The 24,823-nt window shown below is 39.4% G+C and overlaps 1 long non-coding RNA gene across 1 annotated transcript; it reads left to right on the top strand.

Annotated features, from left to right (window-relative positions):
- The first annotated feature begins 5,483 nt into the window (after positions 1-5,483).
- On the top strand, positions 5,484-6,264 carry LOC114494907. Its single transcript, XR_004902691.1, has 3 exons — positions 5,484-5,590; positions 6,024-6,055; positions 6,184-6,264. It is a non-coding gene; the product is annotated as an uncharacterized LOC114494907 (long non-coding RNA).
- Positions 6,265-24,823: the final 18,559 nt, after the last annotated feature.

Here is a 24,823-nt window from a genome sequence, read left to right as displayed (position 1 = left end):
TGTGGGACCCAGTGGCACAGTATCCCTGATTACTTGAGCTGGATGCTCTAGGAATTTACCTTGTGTATGTTTTGTGGGCCCTCCTATTGTAATTGAGTCTTGATTGCTTTTGGCCCATTTGTGCATGAGATCAACCCTCAGGCTGGCTGACTGTGAGGCTCAGCCCACAACACAGTGTGCAAGCTGCTTGTAGGTGCTGATCACATGAAGCTGAATCCACCTCAGCAGGGTTTGGTGTCTGCTGAGATCTCCTGTGGATATGCCATAGTGAAGCTTATTGGATTCTGCTCTGTTGTTGTCTGAAGGTGGCCATTGCATGTGTCGGTTTGGGCCATTTTGAAAAGACTCTCATGAAGACCTATGTCTGACGCTGCTTGTGACTAACCCTGGGCAACCTGTTTGGAGCTAAGCTATCAGCAATTCACAGCTTGTGGTTCCCTCTGCTGGGCCTGGGTGCATGTGCAAATGACCAAGCTGAGCATGAAGGCTAGCTTTTACCAGCACTGAGCCTGGGGGAAGGTCATCAAAAGTCTCAAAGCACCCAGAGATCTGCCTTTGCATACAGGCTGCTTATTGGGCTTAGTTACTGAATCAACATCCAGCTGTACTCGCCAGCAGAGTGTAAGCTTCACAGGGTGGGACCAGAGGGATTCCTGTGGCTGTGGCTATTACTTCCCCCCATGCTGATGCCCCATGGAGGGGAGTACTCTCCTAAGAATGATAGCTTCTGCAGTATGGGGTGATGACTCAGCACAGGGATTCTGGTGGCTAACCCCTCAGCTTTCTATCCAGAGCCACCAACTCCAGACTTTCCTCATGTAGCTCTAGTCCACTCTCCCCTCCTTCCACCAGATCCCAGGCTGAGTGGTTGTGAACAAAATTTTGATTGCTGGACCTTTAAGAGGGTGGCTGCATTTCTAGCTGTCTCTCCCTAGTGGACAGAAACTCTGCTGCTTTTCACAGCCAGATGTTATGTGGATGTCTTTCCTGGTTCTGGTGCTCTAGGCTTGGAAGCCCAGCTTAGAGTTTAGACTTCATACTTTTCAGGGGGAAGCCCCTGAAGCTGAGGTATGCCTCTGGAAACTCAGCTGCTGTTTGTGGGAGCCCAGCCAGCACTCTTGTGCCTTTGTACTTCCTACCAGTCTCTACGTGGCTTTTTCTGTATGTCCTTGGTTATAAGCATTCTTTCCAGCTAGTTTTCAGTTGGTTATTCAGGATGATTTTTCTAGAAATAACTTAGTTATAATTCCAGTTTGGCCCTGGGAGGAGGTTAGTATAGGTTCCACCTAATATGCTGCCATCTTGGATCTTCTCATAGTTACTTTAAATTTAAATGGATTAAACTCTTCAATAAAAAGGCAGAAGTGGGCAAAATGGGAAAGATGATCTAACTATATGGTGTCTACAAGAGACTCACTTTACCCAAAGACACAAATAATTTGAAAGTGATGGGATGGAAAAAATATTAGATGCATACAGTACCCCAAAGAAAGCTAAGATGTTTAGTTTATTATAAGACAAAATTGACTGTAAATCAAACAAGTTTAGAAGAGACAAAGAAGATTATATATTAATTACAGTTTCAATAGAGCAAGAAGATGTAACAATGATAAACTTTAACATCTAAGAGCAGGTCAACAAAATTATGAAGCAAAATATGACATAATTAGAGATGGAAGTAGAAACTCCCACAAGAGTTGAAGACTTAAAAATTCCACTCTCAATAATGGATAGAACAACCAGACAGAAGATAAAAGTAGAAAAATAGAAGACTTGAGACACAAAATAAATCAACTGTATTTAACATACATATTCACAACACTCCACCCAAGACTACAGAATGCATATTCTTCTCAAATGCACATGAGACATTCTCCAGAATACATCATATATTAGGAGACTCAAAAAGGTAGATATCACACAGACTATCTCCTCCAACCCAATGAGAGGAAGTTAGAAATCAGTAGCAGAAGGAAAACAGGAAAATACACATTTGTAAAAATTAAGTAGCACACTAAAAAAACCAGTGGGTCAAAAATAAAGAAATCACAAGAGAACTTAGAAAGTAATTAGAGACAAATGAAAATGAAAATACAGCATACCTAAATTATGGAGTGCAATGAAAGCAGTGATGGGGGCAATTTATAGCTGCAAATGCTTAAATTACAACTTAATGAACTCAATGAAAAAAAATAAACTAAATCCAAGACTAATAGAAAGAGATAACACATATAAGAGCAGAGATCAATAAAATATAAAGTAGATAAACAATCAAGAAATTAGTGAAACCAAAAGTTAATTCTTTCAAAACATCAACAGAATTGACAAAAATTTAGTTAGGATGATTAAGAAAAAAGGAGAGAAATTTCATTACTAAAATCAAAATGAAAGTGGGGATATTACTACCTACTCTACAGAAGTAAGGATTATAAGAGAGTACTATGAACAACAGTATAACAACAAATTGGAAACCAAGATGAAATTTATACATTTCTTTTTTTTGTTTTTAAAATATACTTTATTGATTATGCTATTATAGTTGTTCTGTTTTTTTTTTCTCTGCTTTATTTCCCTCCACCCTGCATGACCCATTCCACCAGTCTTCCTCTCCTTAGTTAATGTCCATGAGTTGTACATATAAGTTCTTTGGCTTCTCTATTTCCTATACTATTCTTAACCTCCCCCTGTCTATTTTGTTCCTGCCAATTATGTTTCTTATTCCCTGTACCTTTTACCCCCTCCCCCTCCCTGCTGATAACTTTCCATGTGATCTCCATTTCTGTGATTTTGTTCCTGTTCTAGTTGTTTGCTTAGTTTGCTTTTGTTCTTTTTTTTTTAAGGTTTAGTTGTTGATAGTTGTGAGTTTGTTGTCATTTTACTGTTCATGTTTTTGACCTTTTTTTCTTAGATATGCCCTTTTTTAATTTTATGTATTTATTTATTTATTTATTTATTTATTTTAGAGAGGGAAGGGAGGGAGGGAGGGAGAGAGAGAGAGAGAGAGAGGGAGAGAGAGAGAGAGGGAGAGAGAGAGAGAGAAACATCAATGAGTGGTTGCTGGGGGTTATGGCCTGCAACCCAGGAATGTACCCTGGCTGGGAATCGAACCTGGGACACTTTGGTTCCCAGCCCGCGCTCAATCCACTGAGCTACACCAGCCAGGAGATACGCCCTTTTAACAGTTCATATAATAAGGGCTTGGTGATGATGAACTTCTTTAATTTTAGCTTTTCTGGGAAGCACTTTATCTGCCATCCCATGCTAAGTGATAGTTTTGCTGGATAGAGTAATCTTGGATATAGGTCCTTGCCTTTTGTGATTTTGAATACTTCTTTCCAGCCTCTTCTTTTATTTTGAGAAATCAGCTGATAAGTCTTATGGGAACTCCTTTGTAGGTAACTGTCTCCTTTTCTCTTGATGTTTTTAAGATTCCTTCCTTATCTTTAATCTCGGGTAATGTAATTATGATGTGCCTAGGTGTGAGCCTCCTTGGGTCCAACTTCTTTGGGAGTCTCTGAACTTCCTGGACTTCCTGGAAGTATATTTCTTTTGCCAGATTGAGGGAGTTCTCCTTCGTTATATTTTCAGATAAGTTTTCCATTTCTTGCTCTTCCTCTTCTCCTTCTGGCACCCCAATGATTCAGATGTTGGAGTGCTTAAAGTTGTCCTGGAGGTTCCTAAGCCTCTCTTCATTCTTTTTGAATTCTTGTTTCTTCATTCTTTTGTAGTTGAATGTTTACTTCTTCCTTCTGCTCCAGGCCAATGACTTGAGTCCCAGTTTCCTTCCCTTCACTGTTGGTTCCCTGTAACATTTCTCTTCATTTCATTTTGCATAGCCATCACTTTTTCCTCTATTTTGCGACTATACTCTACCATTTCTGTGGGCATCCTGCTTACCAGTGTTTTGAACTGTGCATCTGATAGGTTGGCTATCTCTTCATTGCTTAGTTTTATTTTTGGAGTTTTGTGGGCCCAATATTCACTCCCAGGTCAGAAGATGCTTGTGGCCCCTAGATCCAGGAAGAGCCAGTAGGGACTTACTTGGATTTTGTTTTCAATTTAGGAGGAAAGGGGCTCTGATCAACCACCACCTATTGATGTAGCTCAGTGTTAGACTACACGGGTGCCAAATCCTGGCTAACTTCCGGCCTGGGGCCAGGGTCTCACACCTTCCAGTGGACTTCTGGCTACGATGTGGGGCCTGATGGTCACTTCCTCCTGTTATGAGCAGTTTGCATACCACAGCACCAACTACATCAGCCTGAATGAGGACCTGTGCTCCTGGAGAGCAGCAGACGAGATGGCCTAGACCACCCTGTACAAGTAGGTGGTGGCCAGACTAGCTGAGCACTACTCAGCATATCTGGAGGGGGAGCGTGTGAATTGGCTTCTAAGGTACCTGGAGAAATTGAAGCAGATGCCACATCGAGCAGGTACCAGGAACTGCAGAGACCTCCTGGATCTTCCCTCAGGCTGGAGCTGTACATCTAGCTGGCCAAACCAAAAGGGGAGAAAAATGGGACTGACATGAGATTTCTTCTCCCATCTCCTGGCTCCTTGGATTCTGAGGGTAAAGATTTCCATGGGTTTTCAGATCTAGAACTTTGAGTGACTCACCGAAAAGGCTCAACTTTCTCTCAAGATATTTAAGGGATTCAATCTTTTCAGAGATGGAAAGGGAAATCTCTGAAGTAATAGATTTTTTTTTTTTTTTTTTTTTTTATCACTGGTAGTAACTAGCCTTGGGCAGCACTGGGTGACTTGCACTCTCAGGCCTTGTTGTTTGCCTCATGCCTCACTTCAATGGATGCCTGACTTCAGGTTTTTTGAGCCACTCAGCTTCCACCCAGGTCAGGATCAGGGGTCTCTGTTGTCCCACTCAAAGACCTAAGGAGGCTTAGGCTTCTTACCCTGATTTTGAAACTTTCCAAGGAACAGAAAGTTATGTCAGGTCCTGGAGCCCAGGCTGGAGTTTTGCACTTCCTTACCCCTACTCCAGTTGTTCTGTCCATTCTTGGGATGGTCATGTGAGTGTTGCTGTAGTGGCCCATGGGAAGTAACGCAGAGTTCCTATGTTTTCTCATCCTCAGACCCTCCAAAGATACATGTGACCCACCACCCCAACTCTGAGTGTGAGGCCACCCTGAGGTGCTGGGCCCGGGGCTTCTACCCTGCAGATATCACCCTGACCTGGCGGCAGGAAAGGGAGGACCAGATCCAGCACATAGAGCTTGTGGAGACCAGGCCTGCAGGGGATGGGACCTTCCAGAAGTGGGTGGTGGTGGTGGTGTCCCCTGGAGAGGAACAGAGATATATGTGCCATGTGCAGCATGGGGGACTTCCCGAGCTCCTGACCCTGAGATAGGGTGAGGAAGAGAATTGGACACAGAGTCTCTTCTCAGGGAGGCAGGGCCTCTCTAGGACTTCACCAGGGTCGAGCCTGGGACCTGGGGGTCAGGGCCCTCACCTTCCATTCCCTTTCCAGAGCTGCCTCCTCAGACCACTACCATCATCATGGGCATTGTTGTTGACCTGGTCCTGCTTGGAGCTCTGGCGGCTGGAGCTGTGATGTAGGGAAGGAGGTGCTCAGGTAGGGGAGGGGTAGGGTCTGAGTTTTCTTGTCCCATAGGGGAGTTTCAAGCTATAGGAAAAAAATTTTCCAATCTCTTGCCTTTATGCTTAGAGGCACCATCCATACATTTGTGCATGAGGTCCTTTTTGCCAACACTCCTTTGAAAAGCACATATGAAAGAGAAAAATTTATCACCTTGATTAATCTGGTGATTCATCATCCTGTGAATCCCAGCAGGTCAGAGTGGGAGGTCCCTGCTGAGTACAGACCCCCAGGAGGGCAGTTGGTCTGGTCCCCGCACGTGTACTTTTCTCAGGTTTCCTGATCCTGCCCTGGGTCTGTAGTCCGAGTTCTGGAAACTTCTTCTCTGGGGCCCAGCACTAGGGCTTCCTTCAGGACCTCATGGCCCTGCCCCCTTCCTTGTCTCTTACAGGATGCTTTCTTCCTGGAGGTGGAAAGGAGGGAGCTATGCTCAGGCTGCCAGTGAGTATGGAGAGGGGACCCCTGAGACCCTGTGTCAGTGCAAACCCATGGGGGACCTCACCCCTCACAGTTCCTTCTTTAGTCTCCTCTCCTGGGCCTCGACCATGTCCTGTTTTGTGCCACCCCAGGCAGTGACAGTGCCCAGGGCTTTGATGTGTCTCCTCTCAGAGCTTGTAAAGGTGAGATGCTGACACTGGGAGGGGTTGGGGTGGAGGTGACAGGACTGGGCAATGAGGATTCTCTGGGTTTGGATATTTGGAGTTACTGAAGGGTTGCTCAGAATGTCACCACTTACAGTGACTGACCTGAATTTGTTCTTGATTATTTTCTTTCCCACTGTGAGACAGTTGCCTTATATGGGACTGATACAAGGTTTGTTCATGCCCCCAATTTGTGACTTCAGGATCTCCTGATTTCCCTTCTTCAAAGAGCATCTCATGTCTGGGTTCCTATCAGCATAACGTGAGGACTGTGGGAGACTGGGCCCCCACTGCCCGCCATGACCTGCCCCTGACCCCCATACCATCATACACATTATACATATTAAATACATGCAGTTTTTTTGTATATCAGTGATACCTCAATAAAGTTGTTTAAAAATAGTTTTATTTTAAAAAATATGTTTTGAAAGTTGCTAACTGGTTCCTAATTTAAGCGTTACCATTTGAGATCATAAATAAATGGACAAAATCCTTGTAATTTTTATGTATTTTATTTTTTAAAGTAAGCAATTCACTCTACTTTCTGATAAAATATCATGTTAAAATGTTAGTGTGAGCAGTTCAACACTCAATTAATTATGTGCAACTCTGTCTGACAGAAGCCGTGTGTGTACAATGAATCTTAGAGAGTATCAAGAAAAAGTAAATGTCAATCATGGGTTCCTAAATAACAAACTAAAAGGAAATTGTATAAACCATAAAAATCTTCTAGTCCTTTTATGCTAAACTAGCTTGTGGTAGAATGAATGACATCTGTGTGCAAATTTGTGTGAAAGTTAAGTTTTCTACTCCCCTGGGCAAATAGCAAGGAGCAAAACAGCTGGATGGAAAGGTAGGAGTGTGCTTCGTTCTTCGAGAAACTACTATGCCGTCCTCCATGGTGGCTGCACCACTTTGCACTCCCCCCAGCAGTGACTGAGAGTGAGAGTGCCTGCTGCTCCACATCCTCCTGGCACTCAGTGTTTCAGTGTTCTGGGTTTTGGCCACTCTGATAGGTGTGCAGTGGCATTAAAATAACATTTCATTGTTATTTTAATTTGCATTTCTCTGATGACATTATGAGGTGGAGTATCTTGTTTGCCATCTGTATATCATCTTTGGTGAGGTGTCTCTTAAGGTTTTTGGCCCATTTTAAATCACTTTTTCTCTTATTGTTGAGTTTTTAAATTCTATGTTTATTTTGGATAACAATCCTTTATCAGTTTTGTGTTTTGCAAATATTTTCTCTCAGTCTATGTCTTACCTTTTTATCTGCTTGAGCATTGCTAGATTTAAAATTTTAGATTATGTAAATAATTTTTAAAATATAGTAGCCTAAAAAGCTATTTATAAAATAACTCTTTAATAGAAAACTATATGTAGAATAAGTTTGCCACTTTTTTTATAGCAAATCTGTAAATGGAAAAGGACTTTGTTTCACATACAAATAAAAATTTGGTACTCTTTTTCTGTACCCAAGAGAAGAGTGATAAATAGTGTCCTTTGTATAGTTCAGATATTTGATTAGCTGATGAATTTAAGAAAATCTTACTTCTCAAGTATGTTTAAGTTACATTTTTTTTTCATTGAAATGGGGTATGTTCCAAAGGTAGTAACAAAGCTATTATTGGGTGGATGGACTGCATTTTTAAAACACTATAGCAGACACTTTATTTCATTTTTCTAATGCTGCCCTGTCACATGCGACCATTTAAGTTTAAAGCAATAAAATAAAATTTGACATTCAGTCTTTCCATTATACTAGCTGTATTTAAAGTGCTGCAAAGTTACAGTGACAGAGGCTGCCATGATGTGCAGATACAGAACATTCTGTCATAGTGGGAGGGACTTTGGGCAGCGGTATTCCAGTGGATTCCTCTGTCATAGACAGAATTGATGATAACCCAGAGTTTCAGTTCTTATTCATGATCTCTTCTGATGGGTGAAGTTGTCCATCTCTTTCGTGAGAAAAGTTTGGTTATTCCAATTAGACATAAAGAGTTAATATTACTGTTAATACTTTTATACCATAAACCACAATCATTAAGAGGTGCATGAATTGTTTGCATTTTAACAAAAGTGTGTAAAGGTAAATCCATGTGACGAGTCAGGGAAAAAATTTATAACCGAGAAATTTCCTTACCATATTCCATAGCAGTAACAATCCCTTTGGTCATATTTAGGCTTTTCTTTAGAGTTTCCACTCCCATGTATGTATTTTATTTTATTTTATTTTATTTTATTTTATTTTATTTTCTAAAAGATTTTATTTATTCATTTCTAGAGGGAGGGGAAGGGAGGGTGAAAGAGAGGGAGAGAAACATCAATCAGTCGCCTCTCGTACATCCCCAACCAGGGACCTGGCCCATAACCCAGGCAGATGCCCTGACCAGGAATTGAAGTGACAATCTTTCAGTTCACAGGCTGGTACTCAACCCACCACCCACACCAGCCAGGGCCTACATATGCATCTTTAAACACTATGGATTATTTTGAACTTTAGAATTTTCATACAAATAAAATTGTGCTATTTGTTTTCTTTTGAGACCTCATTTTATTTCCTTTAAATAATTTTTAAAAGTTTTTATTGATTATACTATTACAGTTTTCCCAATTTTTCTCCCTTTATCCCCCTTCCACCCTGCACCCTCCAACCCTTTAGCATTCCCCACCTCCCCACTTAGTTCATGTCCAGGGTTGTACATATAAATTCTTTGAGTTCTTTGTTTCCTATATCATTTTTGGGCTCTCCCCATATGCCTACCAATTTTGCTTCTTCTTCCCTGTACCTCCCCCCCATTCCTGCCTTCTCCCACTGAAATTTCTCCATGTGATATATGTTTCCCTGATTCTGTTCCTGTTCTGGTTGTTTGCTTAGTTTTTGTTTTTGTTGTTTTTCTTTTCTTTTCAGTTCATTTGTTGCTAGTTGTGGGTTTTTTGTCATTTTATTGTTCATATTTTTAATCTTCTTTTTCCCAGATAAGTGCCTTTAACATTTCATATAATAAGAGCTTGGTGATGATGAACTCCTTCAATTTCACCTTATCTGAGAAGCACTTTATCTGCCCTTCCATTCTAAATGAAAGCTTTGCTAGATAGAGCAGTCTTGGATGTAGGTCCTTGCCTTTCATGACTTCAAGTACTTCTTTCTAGCCCCTTCTTGCCTGTAAGGTCTCTTTTGAGAAATCATCTGATAGTCTAATGGGAACTCCCTTGTACGTAACTGTCTCTTTTTCTCTTGCTGCTTTTAGGATTCTCTCTGTATCTTTACTCTTGGGTAACTTAATGATGATGTGCCTTGGTGTGTTCCTATTTGGGTCCAACTTCTTTAGGACACTCTGGGCTTCTTGGAAGTCTATTTTCTTCACCAGATTGGGGAAGTTTTCCTTCATTATTTGTTCAAATAAGTTTTCAATTTCTTGCTGTTGTTCTTCTCCTTCTGGGACCCCTATGATTCAGGTATTGGAATGTTTCAGGCTGTCCCAGAGATTCATTAGTCTCTCTTCACTTTTTTGAATTCTAATTTTTTCATTCTGTTCAGGCTGGATGTTTATTTTTCCCTTTTGTTCCAAATTGTTGCTGTGAGTCCTGTTTTTTTTCCTGTTACTGTTGGTTCCCTGAATATTTTCTTTATTTCATTTTGGATATCTTTCATTTGTTTTTTCATTTTTTGACCAAGCTAAATCAGTTCTGTGAACATTTTGATTACCAGGGCTTCAAATTCTGGAGAACACCAGATAGGTTGGCTATCTGCTCATTGCTTAGCTCTCTTTCTGAAATTTTGCTGTGTTCTTTCATTTGGGCCATATACATTTTTCTTGTTATAACAGTCTGGTTGTTCTGGTTGACTTTTTCTTTAATTTCTTGGTTGTTGGAGTTCATGCAGTTTGATTTTCTGGCACTTCTGGTTGTTATTGATTTTAGATTGGTTGTTATCCTGCTTTTGGGTATGCAAGGAAGTGAAGGGTTTCTATTTATGCCTCCATCTTGGGCAGAACCTCAATCAATTTTAAATAAAACATAGTTTTCAATAGCAGGTAGCATGAAACATAGCATCACTCCTCATTTGAATCAAAATCTCAAACTTTTGGATTATTTATTTCTTCAAGCTTTAGGTTGTTTATTGTCAAATTCATAATCCTGTGATGTTTATAAAACAGATGAAATTTGCTTCCTTCCTCTAGGGAAATGCCAGACTAGTGATATCTAAGAAGTATGACTCAATTAGTTTAATTACTTCATGTCAACTTGATAAGTCACTGCTCTTTAATGCAAAAACTGCCACTTGTAATTAATGCCTATTTATATTGTGTGATCAAATGTCTAATACATATAAAACATTGAAAGAAGTTCTGTATATCTTACAGCATTCGGTGGAGAAGTCTTGTCCCAGGGGTATGTAAATCTGAAGTACAAGAAACCTCTGGATCAGTCCAAGGATCTGCTTATTCTCCTTTGGTAACTGAATTTTGTTTGTTTGACTGCTGCCAGGACAAACACAAAACTTTTAACTTCTTTATCAAGTTCTTTCGAAATCACAGATGTACTGCCAAGAATCTTCCATTTCGCTCCAGGATTTTCCCCCTGAGCACTAAAGATTTCAACAAATGCACCCCCTTGGTACTCATTTTTGAACATTCCCGCAGGGGGGCCAGGGCTTGGGAGGCACAAAGTTCTGGGCTTCCAGCAAGTAAGATGGCTGGAAAACGACGGGTGGGAACCCCACAACCCTCAACCACTTGGTGGTTGGCCCTGACTCGCTCAGGCTCTTCTCAGCCTCTGGTGAGCTCCACCTTGGGCCCCAACAGGCACCAGCGCTGTCACCTCCGCAGGAGTGCCCGGGTGAGCGAGGGTGCAGCTGCCAAGGTGGACCCTGGAGAGGGATTGTGTGCGTAACCTGCATGATGGGGCACCCAGCCATGGAGCTACCTCATTTTATTTCAATAGCCTATTTGCTAAGTTGTTACAGATGTCTGTAAGAGTGTTTACTTTTCCTGTTTGTTTATGGCGTTCCAGTGAATAAGTAAATCACAGTTTAAGTTAAGTGTTCTGTTTGTAAGATTTGATTTCTTTTTTGTTTTTTTTTTTCAAAATAATGAACAATGTTGCTATATATCTTGTATGTGTATGCTGGCACTCCTGAGCAGATATTGCTCAAAATTATATGCTTAGGAGTGAAATTATTAATGTATATGTGTGATATCCAAATGAAATAGTTGACAGACTAAGCAAACAAGAAGAGCAGAGACAGAATCATGGATACAAAGAACATTTTGATGGTTGCCAGATAGGAGGGGTGTGTAGGAGAATGGGTGAAGAGGTGAGGTGTAGGAGTCTCTGTTGGGCAGAGTCCCCCCCAGCCGTCTTGGATGAAATGAGACTTCTAAGACAAGATGTGGTTGGGGAGAAAAGGCTGGCTAATCTCTCAGAGGAGAAGAGCCTTGAGCACCCTTTGCCTGGGTATTTATTTGCCTGCATACTATGTATCCCTGTGTTCAGCTCACATGGAGATACATAGTATGCACATAAAGCTCATCAATCAATGTCTAAAAAGTTATAGTCATGAAAAACTGACATCATCTACAGATAATAATTGAAGAAATACAGGGATTGTCTCTGGTCAGGGTCAGTGAGATATGCTGAACCCAAAGGTTGTTGAAGTATGTATGGTGAAGTAGGGAGTTTTACTCCCTATGCTTTGAGCTCAAACATCAGGTTCATACCAACAGGGTTATTGCTAGGCAGAGCAAGCCTCGGCGGCAACAGTGTACATTCTTTATCAGGCCTGATTACCCTTGGGAGCCATCAGTTCCAGTACAAGGCTGCAGCTGCCTCTGGCATTGTTTTCAGAGTGAGTAAGGTGAGGGGAAGAAAGCAGTCAAGAAATTAGGAGACTTCTTACAGATAGAATGAGGACTCAGGCTAGGATAAAGGGTGAAGGTCTTACTGCCCCTTCTCTATAGTAGTCCCATAAATCCTTCCCTGATGGACCTTTTGTGGCTGTGCCTAGCTTAGGTTGTCCCTCCCTCAAGGGATCTTACCTGTCATTGACTAACCGGCCATCTTTTGGGGCCAAGCAGGGTGAAGTGAGGGAAGCAGAGGGAGGATAGGTTCTGTCTCCTTAGTGGCTCATGGCCCCAAGGCCTTTTCACTCAGTCCTTGTTGTGGGACTCTTGTCTGTTAATGAAGCTACAGTCCCTGAAACCAGGCAGGATGGCTCCCAACAGTGAGGGGATTCATAAGTACAAATACCCCTGGCTGGTGTACTTCACTGGATTGGGCGCGGGCTTTGAACCAAAGTGTCACCAGTTCCATTCCCTGTCAGGGCACATGCCTGGGTTGCAGGCCAGGTCCCCAGTAGGGGGTGAGTGAGAGGCAACCACACATTGATAACTCTATCTCCTTCCCTTCCCTGTTCTCTAAAAAGGAATAAATAAAATATTTTTTTTAAAAAAGAAGTACAAACAGGGATGTAAAGTACAGTGTAGTGCATGGAGTAGCAAAGAACTTAAACACATACCCATGGACATGAATAATGGTGGGGGGATTGTCTGAGGGGTAAGGTGCTGGGTGGAGTGGGTAAAGGGGGGAAAATTGGGACAACTGTAATAGCATAATCAATAAAATATAATTTTAAAAAGAAATAATTGACAGACACACTGCTTTACCAATGGGGCTGTCCCAGTTTATACTACGGTGAGCAGTGTATGGCAGATCCTGACACTCCATATCCTCACCAATATTTATCATAGTCAATCGTTTTTTCATTTCCCTTTTTTCTGTTCTTAAAATTTTTACTTTTGTAAAATATACATAACATAAAATTTATAATTTAGCCATTTTAAGTGCTTAGTTAGTGGCATTATGTACATTTACATTTTTGCGCAGCCATCAATGCCATCCATCCTCAGAACTTATTTTGCAAAACTGAAACTCTGTATCCTTCAAACAATAACTCTCTTGTACATCCCTCCCCCAGCTCTCGGCAACCACTATTCCACTCTGTCCCTGTGTATTTGAATACTGTCAGTACCTGATATGAGTAGAATCATGCAATATTTATCTTTTTGTGTCTGGCTTATTTCACTTAGCATAATTGGCTTCCAGGTTTATCCATGTCACGGCATGTGTTGGCATTTCCACCCTTTTTAAAGGCTGAACGGTATTTCATTATAGGTATATTCTATATTTACTTATCTGTTCATCTGGTGATGGACAATTGTGGCTTTTTTCCTTTTTTAAAAAATTTTATTTATTTATGTTTGGAGAGGGAAGGGAGGGAGATAGAGAGAGAGAGAGAAACATCAATGTGCGGTTGCTGGGGGTTATGGCCTGCAACCCAGGAATGTACCGTGGCTGGGAATCGAACCTGCAACACTTTGGTTCGCAAGCCCGCGCTCAATCCACTGAGCTACGCCAGCCAGGGCCTTTTTCCTTTTATTGGCTATTGTGAATAATGCTGCAGTGAACATAGGTTTATACACATCTATTCTTATCCCTGCTTTCAATTATTTTGGATATATTCCCACAGATAAAATTGCTGGATCATATGGTTACTCTACGTTTAACTTTTTGAGAAAGTGCCAAATTATTTTCCATAATTGCTGCACCATTTTTCATGTCCACCAATAGTGTACAAGGTTGCCTACCAAAGGTAACACTTTTTAATTTCTCTTTGTTTTTTATTTTGTAATAGTTATCCTAATGGGTGTGAAATAGTATCTCCTTATGGCTTTGATTTGCATTTCCCTAATGATTAGTGATGTTGAGCATCTTTTCATATGCTTATTGGCCACTGTATAACTTCTTTGGAGAAATATCTATTCAAGTCCTCTGCCCATTTTAAAATCAGGTTGTTTGTGTTTTGTTGTTGAGTTTAGTTGACTATGTGTTCTGGATTTTAATCTCTTATCAGATACATGGTTTGAAAATATTTTCTCCCATTCACTGGCTTGCCTTTTCACTATTTTGACAGTGCCTTTTGGTATACAATTTGTCCATTTTTTTCTTTTGTTGCTTGTGCTTTTGGTGTCCAGTGAGCCAAGAAACCATTGTTAAATTTAACGTCATGAAGCTTTCCCTCTAAGTTTTCTCCTAAGAGCTTTATGGTTTTAGTTCCTTTTACCCATTTTAAGTTTATATTTTTGTATATGGTGTTAGGCAAGGGCCCAGCTGCATTCTTTTGCATGTGGATATCAGTTTTCTCAGCACAGTTTGTTGAAAAAACAGTTCTTTCTCCATTGAATGAATGGTCTTATCACATTTGTCGAAAAAACCATTTGACCATGTACAAAAAGGTTTATTTCTAGGCTGGAATTGTTGGGTCATAAGGCAATTCCATTTTTAATTTTTTGAGGATCCTCCATACTGTTTTCCATAGTGGCTGCACCAATTTGCATTCCCAGTGCACCAACAGTGCAATAGGGTCCCCTTTTCTCTACATCCTTGTCAGCACTTGTTTTTGTTGATTTATTGATGCTAGCCATATCTCATTGTGGTTTTAATTTGTATTTCTCTGATGATTAGTAACACTGAGCACCTATTCATATGTCTATCAGCCACCTGTATGTCCTCTTTGGAGAAGTGTCTATCTAGATCTCTGCCCATTTTTTAATTGGATTTTTTGTGTTTATTTTGGTGTTGAGTTATATGTGCTCTTTTTTTTTTAAAGATTTTATTTATTTATTTTTAGACAGAGGGGAAGGGAAGGAGAAAAAGAGGGAGAGAACCATCACTGTATGGTTGCCTCTTCCATGCCCTCTACTGAGAGCCTGGCCTGCAACCCAGGTGTGTGCCCTGACTGGGATTTGGAACCAGTGACCCACTGATTTGCAGGTGGGCACTCAACCACTGACCCACAGCAGCCAGGGCTTTTTTTTTTAATTAAAATTTTTTTTTTTATTATTGTTCAGTTACAGCTGTCTCCATTTTCCTCCCATTCCTCTCCCCTGCCCTGTCCACACACCACGCACATTCAATCCTCCCCCATGTTGTCCTTGTCCATGGGTTCTTTGTACATATTCATTGACTTGACCCTTCCTCCCCTTTTTTCCCCTGTTATCTCCTTCCCATTCCCCTCTGGTCACTGTCAGTTTGTTCTTCATTTCTCTGTCTCTGGTTCTATTTTGTTTGCTTGTTTGTGTTGTTGATTAGGCTCCACTTATAGGTGAAACCATATAGTATTTGCCCTTCACCGCCTGGCTTATTTCACTTAGCTAATACTCTCTAGTTCCATCCATGCTGTCATGAAGGGTAGGAGCTCCTTTTTTTCTTTCTGCTGTGTAGTATTCCTTTGTGTAAATGTACTACAGTTTTTTGATACACTCATTTACTGATGGGCACTTAGGCTGTTTCCAGCACTTGTCTGTCATAAATAATGTTGCCATGAACATTGAGGTACCTAGGTTCTTTTGAATCAATGTTTCAGGATTCTTAGGGTATAATCCCAGCAGTGGAATTGCTGGGTCAAATGGCAGTTCCAACTTTAGTTTTTTGAGGAAACTCCACACTGTTTTCCCAGTGGCTGCACCAGTCTGTGTTCCCACCAACAGTGTACTATGGTTCAGCTTTCTCTACATCCTGACCAGCACTGCTTGTTGATAAGTTTATGATTGCTGTTCTGACCCATGTGAAGGGGTATCTCATTGTGGTTTTAATTTGCATCTCTCTGATAGCTAGTGATGTTGAGCATCATTTCATGTCTCTGGGCCCTCTGTATGTCCTCCTTGGAGAAGTGTCTGTTTAGGTCCTTTGCCCATTTTTTAATTGGATTGTTTGTCTTCCTGGAGTGGAGTTGTGTGAGTTCTTTATATATTTTGAAGATCAAACCTTTTCTGAGGTATCATTGGCAAATATGTATTCCCATATGGTTGGTTCTGTTTTCATTTTGCTGATTTTTTAAGCTATGCAGAAGCTTTTTAATTTGATGAGATCCCATTTGTTTATTCTTTCCTTTATGTCCCTTGCTCTATGGGACATATTGGTGAAAATATTGCTGCGTGAAATATCTGAAATTTTCCTGCCTATGTTTTCCTCTAGGACTTTTATTGTGTCATGACTTATATTTAAGATTTTTTCATCCATCTTGAGTTTATTTTTGTGTATGATGTAAGTTGGTGATTGAATTCATTTTTTTGCATGTAGCTGTCTAGATCTCCCAACACCATTTTTTGAAGAGGCTATTTTTACTTTATTTTATGTTTCTGCCCCCTTTGTTGAATATTAGTTGACCATAAAGACATGCATTTATTTCTGGGCTCTCTATTCTGTTCCATTGGTGTATGTGTCTGTTCTTATGCCAGTACCAGACTGTTTTGATTACAGTGCCCTTGTAATATAGTTTGATATCAGGTATTGTGATCCCTCCTACTTTGTTCCTCTTTCTCAAAATTGCTGCAGCTATTCGGGGTTGTTTATGGTTCTGTATACATTTTTGAAATGTTTGTTTTATAGCTGTGAATTATGTCATTGGTATTTTGATAGGAATCACATTGAATCTATAAATTGCTTTGGGTAGTATGGACGTTTTGATGATGTTAATTCTTACAATCCATGAACATGGTATATGCTTCCATTTATTTGGTCTTCCTTAGTTTCTTTCTTTAGCCACATGTAGTTTTCTGAGTACAGGTCTTTTACCTCCTTGATTAGGTTTATTCCTAGGTACTTTATTTTTTTGTTGTTGTTGTTGCCATAGCAAATGGGAATTTTTCCTAATTGCTGTCTCTGATATTTCATTTTTGATGTAGAAACATGTCTTCAATTTCTGAAAATCCCACTTTGTATCCCACTGCTTTGCCAAATTCATTTATTAGCTCAAGTAGTTTTTTGGTGGAGTCTATAGGGTTTTCTATGTACACTGTCATGTCATCTGCAAACAATGACAGTTTTAATTCCTCCTTTCCAGTTTGGGTGTCTTTTATTTCTTTTTCTTGTCTGATCACTGTAGCTAGGACTTTCAATACTATGTTGAATGGAAGTGTTGAAAGCAGACACTTGTCTTGTTCCTGATCTTAGTGGGAAGGCTATTTTAGTTTTTGCCTGTTGAGTATGATGTTGGCTGTCAATTTCTCATAGGTGGCCTTTATCATGTTGAGGTATGCTCCATCTACTCCCATTTTGCTGAGTGTTTTTGTCATAAATGGGTGCTGTGCCTTATCAAATGCTTTTTGTGCATCTGTGGATATGATTATGTGATCTTTGTCTTCCCTGTTATTTATGTGATGTCTTATGTTTATTGATTTGCAAATATTGTACCATCCTTGCATCCTTGGGATGAATCCCACTTGATCATGGTGTATGATCATTTTAATGTGTTGTTGGATGCAGTTTGCCAGTATTTTGTTGAGGATTATAGCATCTATGTTCATCAGTGATATTGGCTTTCTCTTTCTTTGTTTTGTCTTTATCTGGTTCGGGGATAAGTATGATAGTGGCCTCATAAAAAGAGGTTGGGAGTCTTCCATCTTCTTGGAACTTTTGGAATAGTTTGAAATCATATCAAGCAGAAATGAGTGTCTTGTTTCTGATCTTAGAGCTCTCCAGAAATGCTTGATATGGTTTCAATTTTCTTGAACTTTTTGAGGCTTGTTTTGTGTCCTATCATGTGGTCTATCTTTGAAAATGTTCCATGTGCATTTGAAAAGCTCATGTAGTTTGCTTCTTTGGCATGAAACAGTCTATATTTATTAATGAAGTCCATTTGATCTAGCGTGTCATTCAATGCCATGATATTCTTGTTGATTCTTTGTTTGTAAGACCTATCCGTTATTGACAGTGGGGTTTAAAAATCCCCTACTATAAGTTTATTGTTGTCTATATTTTTCTTGAAGTCCCCCAGGATTTTCCTTATATATTTGAGTGCTCCTACATTGGGTGCATATATGTTTACAATGGTTATGTCTTCTTGATGGATTATATCCTTGAGTATTATGAAATGTCCATCTTTGTCTCTTTTTATGGCATTTGTTTTGAAATCTATTTTGTCTGGTATGTATTGCTACCTTGGCTTTTTTTTCCCTGTCCATTTCCTTGGAATATTTTTTTTTCCAATTCTTTACTTTCAGGCTGTGTAGGTCTTTTGTTCTGAGGTGGGTTTCTTGTAGACAGCATATGTGCAGGTCATGTTTTCTTATCCATTCAGCTACCCTATGTCTTTTGATTGGAGCATTTAATCCATTTATATTTAAGGTTATTATTAGTAGCTACTTATTCATTGCCACTTCTCCTCTTTGTACCTGTGTTCCTCTTTCTGTTACTCTGTTTCTTCATGTTCTTAAAGCAGTCCCTTTAGCATCTCTTACACAGCTGGTTTGGTGGAGGTGTATTCTTTGAGGCTTCTTGTCTGGGAAACTCCTTATTTCACCTTCCATTTTAATTGAGAGCCTTTCTGGGTAGAGTAGTCTTGGTTGCAGACCTTTGTTTTTCATTACTTAGAATATGTCTTGCCATTTCCTGGCATGTAGTGTTTCTGTTGAGAAATCAGTTGCTAGCCTTATCAGAGCTCTCATGTATGTTACTTTCTGTTTCTGCCTTTAAGATTCTCTTTGTCTTTGAATTTTGCCATTTTAATTATGATGTGTTTTGGAGTGGGCCTCTTTGGACTCCTCTAACTGGGACCGTCTGTGCTTCCTGTTTTTGTGTGACTTTTTCTCTCATCAAATTAGATAATTTTTCCATCATTACTTTTTCAAACAGGTTTCCCATCCCTTGCCTCTCTTCTTCTCCTTCTGGTATCCTTATTATACAGATATTATCATGTTTTATGTTATCCTTCAGCCCTCTAACCCATCTCCATTCTCTTTGACTCTTGTTTTCTTTTCTTGCTCCTTCTGGGATTTTTTTTCTAGCTTGTCCTCCAGCTTGCTGATTCGATCCTCTGCTTCATCTAGCCTGCTTTTAATTCCTCCTCCTGTGCTCTTCAATTCAGAAATTGTGTTCTTCATTTCCTCCTGGCTCTTATTGATATTTTCTATGTCTTTTTTTCATGCCGATGTAGTTCACAGTACGTTCCTTGTGGCTTCTCTGTAGTTCTTTGTAATTCTCACTGAGCTCATTGGGCTTCCTTAAAATCATTTTGAACACGGTGTCTGATAGTTTCATTAACACTCTTTTGGTGGATTCCTCCTTTCCTTTTGATTCAGGGTTGTTTCTTTGTCTCCCCATTTTAGAGGAGACTCTTCTTGTTCCTTTCTGCTTCTTAAATTGATCTGCTTTGACTCTCTGTCTTTGTGGTGTAAACTTCTATGGTAGGAGACCTGTGAGATTCAGTAGGGCATCCTCCTTGATCTCCTGAACTTGATGTTCTTGTGATGTGCTTTATGGCCTTTATCTTGGCTCTCTGGATGCAATTGGGTTTTGATTGTTGTTGGGTTGTTCTTTGGTTGGTCCTTCCCTCCAGCTGGCTGACTGAGGGTCACTTCACCTACCTTGTCTTATATGCTGTTGTGCAGATGCTGCCAGAACAAAACCACACAGCCCAAGAAACAAACCCACACCTGCAAAAATAACTTCCTCCCACAATCTCACTATCAACAGTAAATGAACCAGTGTTAATAAGGGCATAAAGAGATTAAGACTATTATAAGAAAGGAGAAATGAGTATGAGATGACTAACTGAAGGAAAAATGATTTTGAGAAGGTAGAGGTAGGAGCACTAGTAAGAGTAGGGAATTGGAGCAATGCAAGAGAGAAAGTAAAATTTACATCATAAATAAAAAAAGGAATGAGGAAGGCAGAATGAAGTAGAAGATGAGAAGTGTATAGTATTATGTTCAAACAGAAATTTAAGAAAATATTACTTTGTTCTAATATATTTTAAAAAGACAAATATTTATAATGTTTCAGTACCATAAATCCTATTTGATTTTGAAAACGTTTTGAATTCCTTCTTTAATTAGGCGAATATCATCTGAAGACTAATTTTACATATATTTTATTGATTATGCTAAAAAAGAAATTAAAAAATAAAGTGAGAGAGAGAAATAAAAAGGAAAATAAAAGTAAATAAATGATGATTTTGAGATGATAGAGGGAGAAGGAATACTAAGAGTGAGGAACAAAAACCAGGCTAAGACAGGGAAAAATTAAAATCTGAGATGAAAAAAAGAAAGGGCAGGATGAAAGAAAAAAATAGAAAAGAGGAAAAAACAGGCTAAGATGGAAAATTTAAAATTGAGACAAGAAAAGGACAGACAGCATGAAGACAGAATGGAGGAGGAGAGGGGAAGGGTAAAATTTGAGATTTGAAATAGAAGAATAGTGTAGATCTAGAGATAAAATTGAAATAAAAAAGCAACAAAAACTACCCTATCCACAACCAATGAGCAAAGATTGCTAAAAGTGAAGAGAGAATGTGGGTATTTAGAGAGCAGGAAAAGGAATGTGAGATGACCATTGACAAGAAACTTGATTTTGAGAGGCTGGACAGGGGAGAAATAGTAAGAGTGTGGAATGGAAACAAGTTGTAGCAAGAAAGAAAACAAAATTTACAATGATTATAAGAGGAAAGTAGGTACAATGGGGTAAGAGAAGGGAGGAGCAAAGTATAAGAATTGAAATAAACTATAATATAAACTCTAGTGACTTAATATGCACAAACTTGAAAGACAAGAAATGAATGTTAAAAAGAACTATGCAGGAAAGAAAACATCACAAATCATGGAGAAGACCATGGTGGATTTCATCTCAGTAGCATCTAGTATTTGCCATTGTTTTTTCTTTCTGGATCCACCTTTGGTGATGTCAGATGGTGACCCTTAAGATGTCAGATGTCTGACCTTAGACAGCCTGTTCGAGACTAGTGGAGATCAGCTGTCTGTGGCTGATTCCTTCTGTTGTTAATCTAGTCACTCTGCACTCAGCAGTTGGCTTGAGTAGGGCAGAGTTACTCCTGGTGGCAGGGCTATTGTTTCCCCTTAGGCTGATGCCACTAGAAGTGAGGTGGTCAGCCTGAGCAAGACGACTCCTGCAGTATGGGGCATGACTCAGCACCAGGATCCTGGTGGTTGCTCTCTCAGTTTTCTCACCAAAGACACTGTCCCCAGTCTCTTCTCAAGTGTCTCTAGTCCACTCTGCCCTCCCACTTTGCCAGAGCCCAGGGTAAGTGGCCATGTATGAAAATTTATGCATTGGCTTTTTACACACCTCTCTGCATCTCCAGCCTTCTGTCTCTGGCAGAGAGAAACCCTGCCACTTTTCACAGCTAGATGTTATCTGTGTACTTTTCAGGCTCTGGTGCTGTAGGCTGGGGAGCCCAGCTTGGGGATTAGACCCCACACATCTTAAGGGGATTTGCTTCTCCCCCAAGCTGCTGAAATATCCCTCTGGCACTATAGGTGTTGCCTGTGGGCACCCCGCCAGCCCTCTTGCATCTCCTCTGCACTCCCTATCAGTCATGTTGTGTTGAAGCTGTTTCTTCTGTTTGTCCATCGTTATAAGGCTTCTCTCCCACTATTATTCAGTTGTTTATTCCAGATGATTTCTCTACAATTTAGTTGTAATACCAGATTGGTCCTGGGAGGAAGTTATTGTAACTTCTATTCACTCCTCCACCATCTTGGATCCAGGAGTGGTATGTGTATATGTGTTTTAAGATTTTATTTATTTTTAGATAGAGGAGAAGAGCAAAAGAAAGAGAGGGAGAGAAAGATCAATGTGTGGTTGTCTCTCGTGCACCCTGCACTGGGGACCTGGCCTGCAACCCAGGCATATGCCCTGACTGGGAATTGAAGCGGTGACCCTTTGGTTCACAGGCTGGTGCTCAATCCATGGAGCCACACCAGCCTGAGCTGTATGTGCCCTTTATAAATTTTGGATATTAACCACTCATCAGATGCATCATTGGCAAATATCTTCTTCCAGTCATTAGGCTGTCTTTTTGTTTTATGGTTTCCTTTGCTGTGCAAAACTTTTTTTTTGATGTAGATCCATTTGTTTATTTTTTCTTTTTTTTCCCTTGCATGAGGAGATATATCAGAAAAGAAAAATATTTCTAAGAGATATGTCCAAGATTTTACTGCCTGTGTTTTCTTCGAGGAGTTTTATGGTTTCCAGTCATACATTTAAATCATTAATCCATTTTGAGTTTTGTCTTGTATATGTTGTAAGAAGGTAGTCTAGTTTTTTCCTTTTTTCCCCTATATCTGTCCAATTTTCCCAACACTATTAAATAGACAGTCTTTACCCCATTGTATTCTTGCCTCCTTTGTGAAGTATTAATTTACCATATTCACATGGGTTTATTTCTGGGATCTCTATTCTGTTCCATTGATCTTTATGTCTGTTTTGTTGACAGTATCATGCTTTTTTGATTACGGCCTTGCAGTATAGTTTGATATCAGGTAGTACAATGCATTCAACCTTGTTTTATCCTCAAGATTGTTGTGGTTATTTGAGGTCTTTTGTGGTTACATACAATTTTTTGAATTATTTGTTCTATTTCTGTGAAACACACCATTGGTATTTTGATAGGAATTGCACTGAATCTATAGATTGCTTTGGGCAGTATGATGTTAATTCTTCTTGTTTATGGCCATGGTATATGCTTCCATTTATTTGTATCTTCTTTTTTAATTTCTTTCTTCAGTATCTTGTAATTTCTGAGTATATGTCTTTTACCTTCTTAGTTACATTTATTCCTAGGTATTTTATTTGTTTGTTTGTTTGTTTTTTTATTTGATACACTGTAAATGAGATTGTTTTCTTAGTTTCCCTTTCTGATACTTCCTTATTAGTATATAAAAATGCAACCAATTTCTGAATATTTATTCTATATCTTGCTACTTTACTGAATATATTTATCAGCTCTCATAATGTTTTGGTGGGATCTTTAAGGTTCATTAAATACAATGTCATGTAATCTGCAAATAATGATAGTTTTATGTCTTTGCTTTCAATTTAAATGTTTTATTTTTCCTCTTGTCTGATTGTTGTGGTTTGGACTTCCAGTACTATCTTGAATAAGAGTGGTAAAAATGGATATCCTGTCCTGTTCCTGATCTTAAGGGAAACGTTTTTAGTTTTTCCCCGTTGAGTATGATGTTGGCCGTAGGTTTGTCATATATGGCCTTCATTACACTGAAATATCTTCCTTCTATTCCCACTTTTTTGTTTTTATCATAAATGGGAGCTGGATTTTTTCAAATGCTTTTTCTACATCTACTGATATAATCACATAATTTTTATGTTTCATTTTGTTTATGTGGTATATGATGATAATTTGCAGATATTGTACCAAACTTGTATCCCAGGAAAAAAATTCCACTTTATCATGATGTATGATATTTTAATGTATTGCTGAATTTGTTATGCTAACATTTTGTTGAGAATTTTTATATCTATGTTCATAAGAGATATTGGCCTATAATTTTCTTTCCTTGTAGTGTCTTTATTTGGTTTTGGAATTAGCATAATGTTGGCCTCAGAAATTGAGCTTGGTACTTTTTTCTCCTTTTGAACTTTTTGGAATAGTTTGAGAAGAATAGGTGTTATTTCTTTGAATGTTCAGTAAAATTCACCTGTGAAGCCATCTGCTCTGGGAGTTTTGTTTGTTGGGAGTTTTTTTTGTTTGTTTTGTTTGTTTTTGAGGAAAAAATTAAACTTTATTTATTTTTAAAACCTGACCACTAGGAAAATATTTCAGAGTCCTGAAACAGCAAACAGACAGCCTATATTATCATTTCAAGTAATACGTTGGTAAAAGGACAACAATGTCCTTATCTAGATGGTAAGAAGCCATGGCTGGGACAGGAATACTGCATGTTGCCAAGGCACCTGGCAACGTGGTGTTTGCTAATGGGGAGCTACCCCCCTTTTGGGCTAAAGGAGCCACAGCTCACCCAAGTTACTTACTTTTTCTTTTTTGATCTTCCTGTTGCCAAGGGATTGGCTCAGTAGGGCTCTGTTATTTCAGGGGGCTAAGTAAGCAATACTGGGTTTAGGTTTTATTCCTGAAAAGCAGGTTTTTTCCAAATATGGTACTTCATAACTCTCTCAATTATGCAAGTAACAGTTCCTCTTTCACTGTTTATTCCTGGATATTGATATATATAACACAATCAAAACCCCATTTCCCTTCAAGGGAGAGTGCCACAGCAAGGTTGTTTTGTCAAGAGTGACAAAACACAGCAGAGCTACAGACAGCCTCGGGTCCCATTACAGCAGTGAGAAGGAAGGTCTGCTTCCCCTCCCAGTGTGACATCTCCTGTCATGTTTTTGGTGGTCTTCAGGATGAAAGATGTAATGTGTGAGAGTTTTAAGAAATGCACATCCACATCTTCATGGCCAGGAATGAATATCCAAAAGAACCTTTCAAAGTTTGTACTCAAATTACTTCTTCCCAACTCTACACCTTAAATCAACTTCAAGCCCTTGTATATAAAACAAAACCAAGCAAAACAAATATCCAGAAACATTTTTATTCTTCTACAGTAGTGACCTCATGGACTTTTTTTCATAGGTTATAGAAAGTGGTGTGATGAGGCTTCTGGTAAGCAGGAAGTTGGCAACAAGCAGAAAAATCTTTCTTCACATTCCATCAGGTCATTGGCAGGTTAGAGGAACCTGTTAG

The sequence above is a fragment of the Phyllostomus discolor genome, chromosome 4 (assembly GCF_004126475.2).
Source record: "Phyllostomus discolor isolate MPI-MPIP mPhyDis1 chromosome 4, mPhyDis1.pri.v3, whole genome shotgun sequence".
NCBI classification, from domain to species: Eukaryota; Metazoa; Chordata; class Mammalia; order Chiroptera; family Phyllostomidae; genus Phyllostomus; species Phyllostomus discolor.
This window is presented reverse-complemented; position numbering and strand designations above follow the sequence as displayed.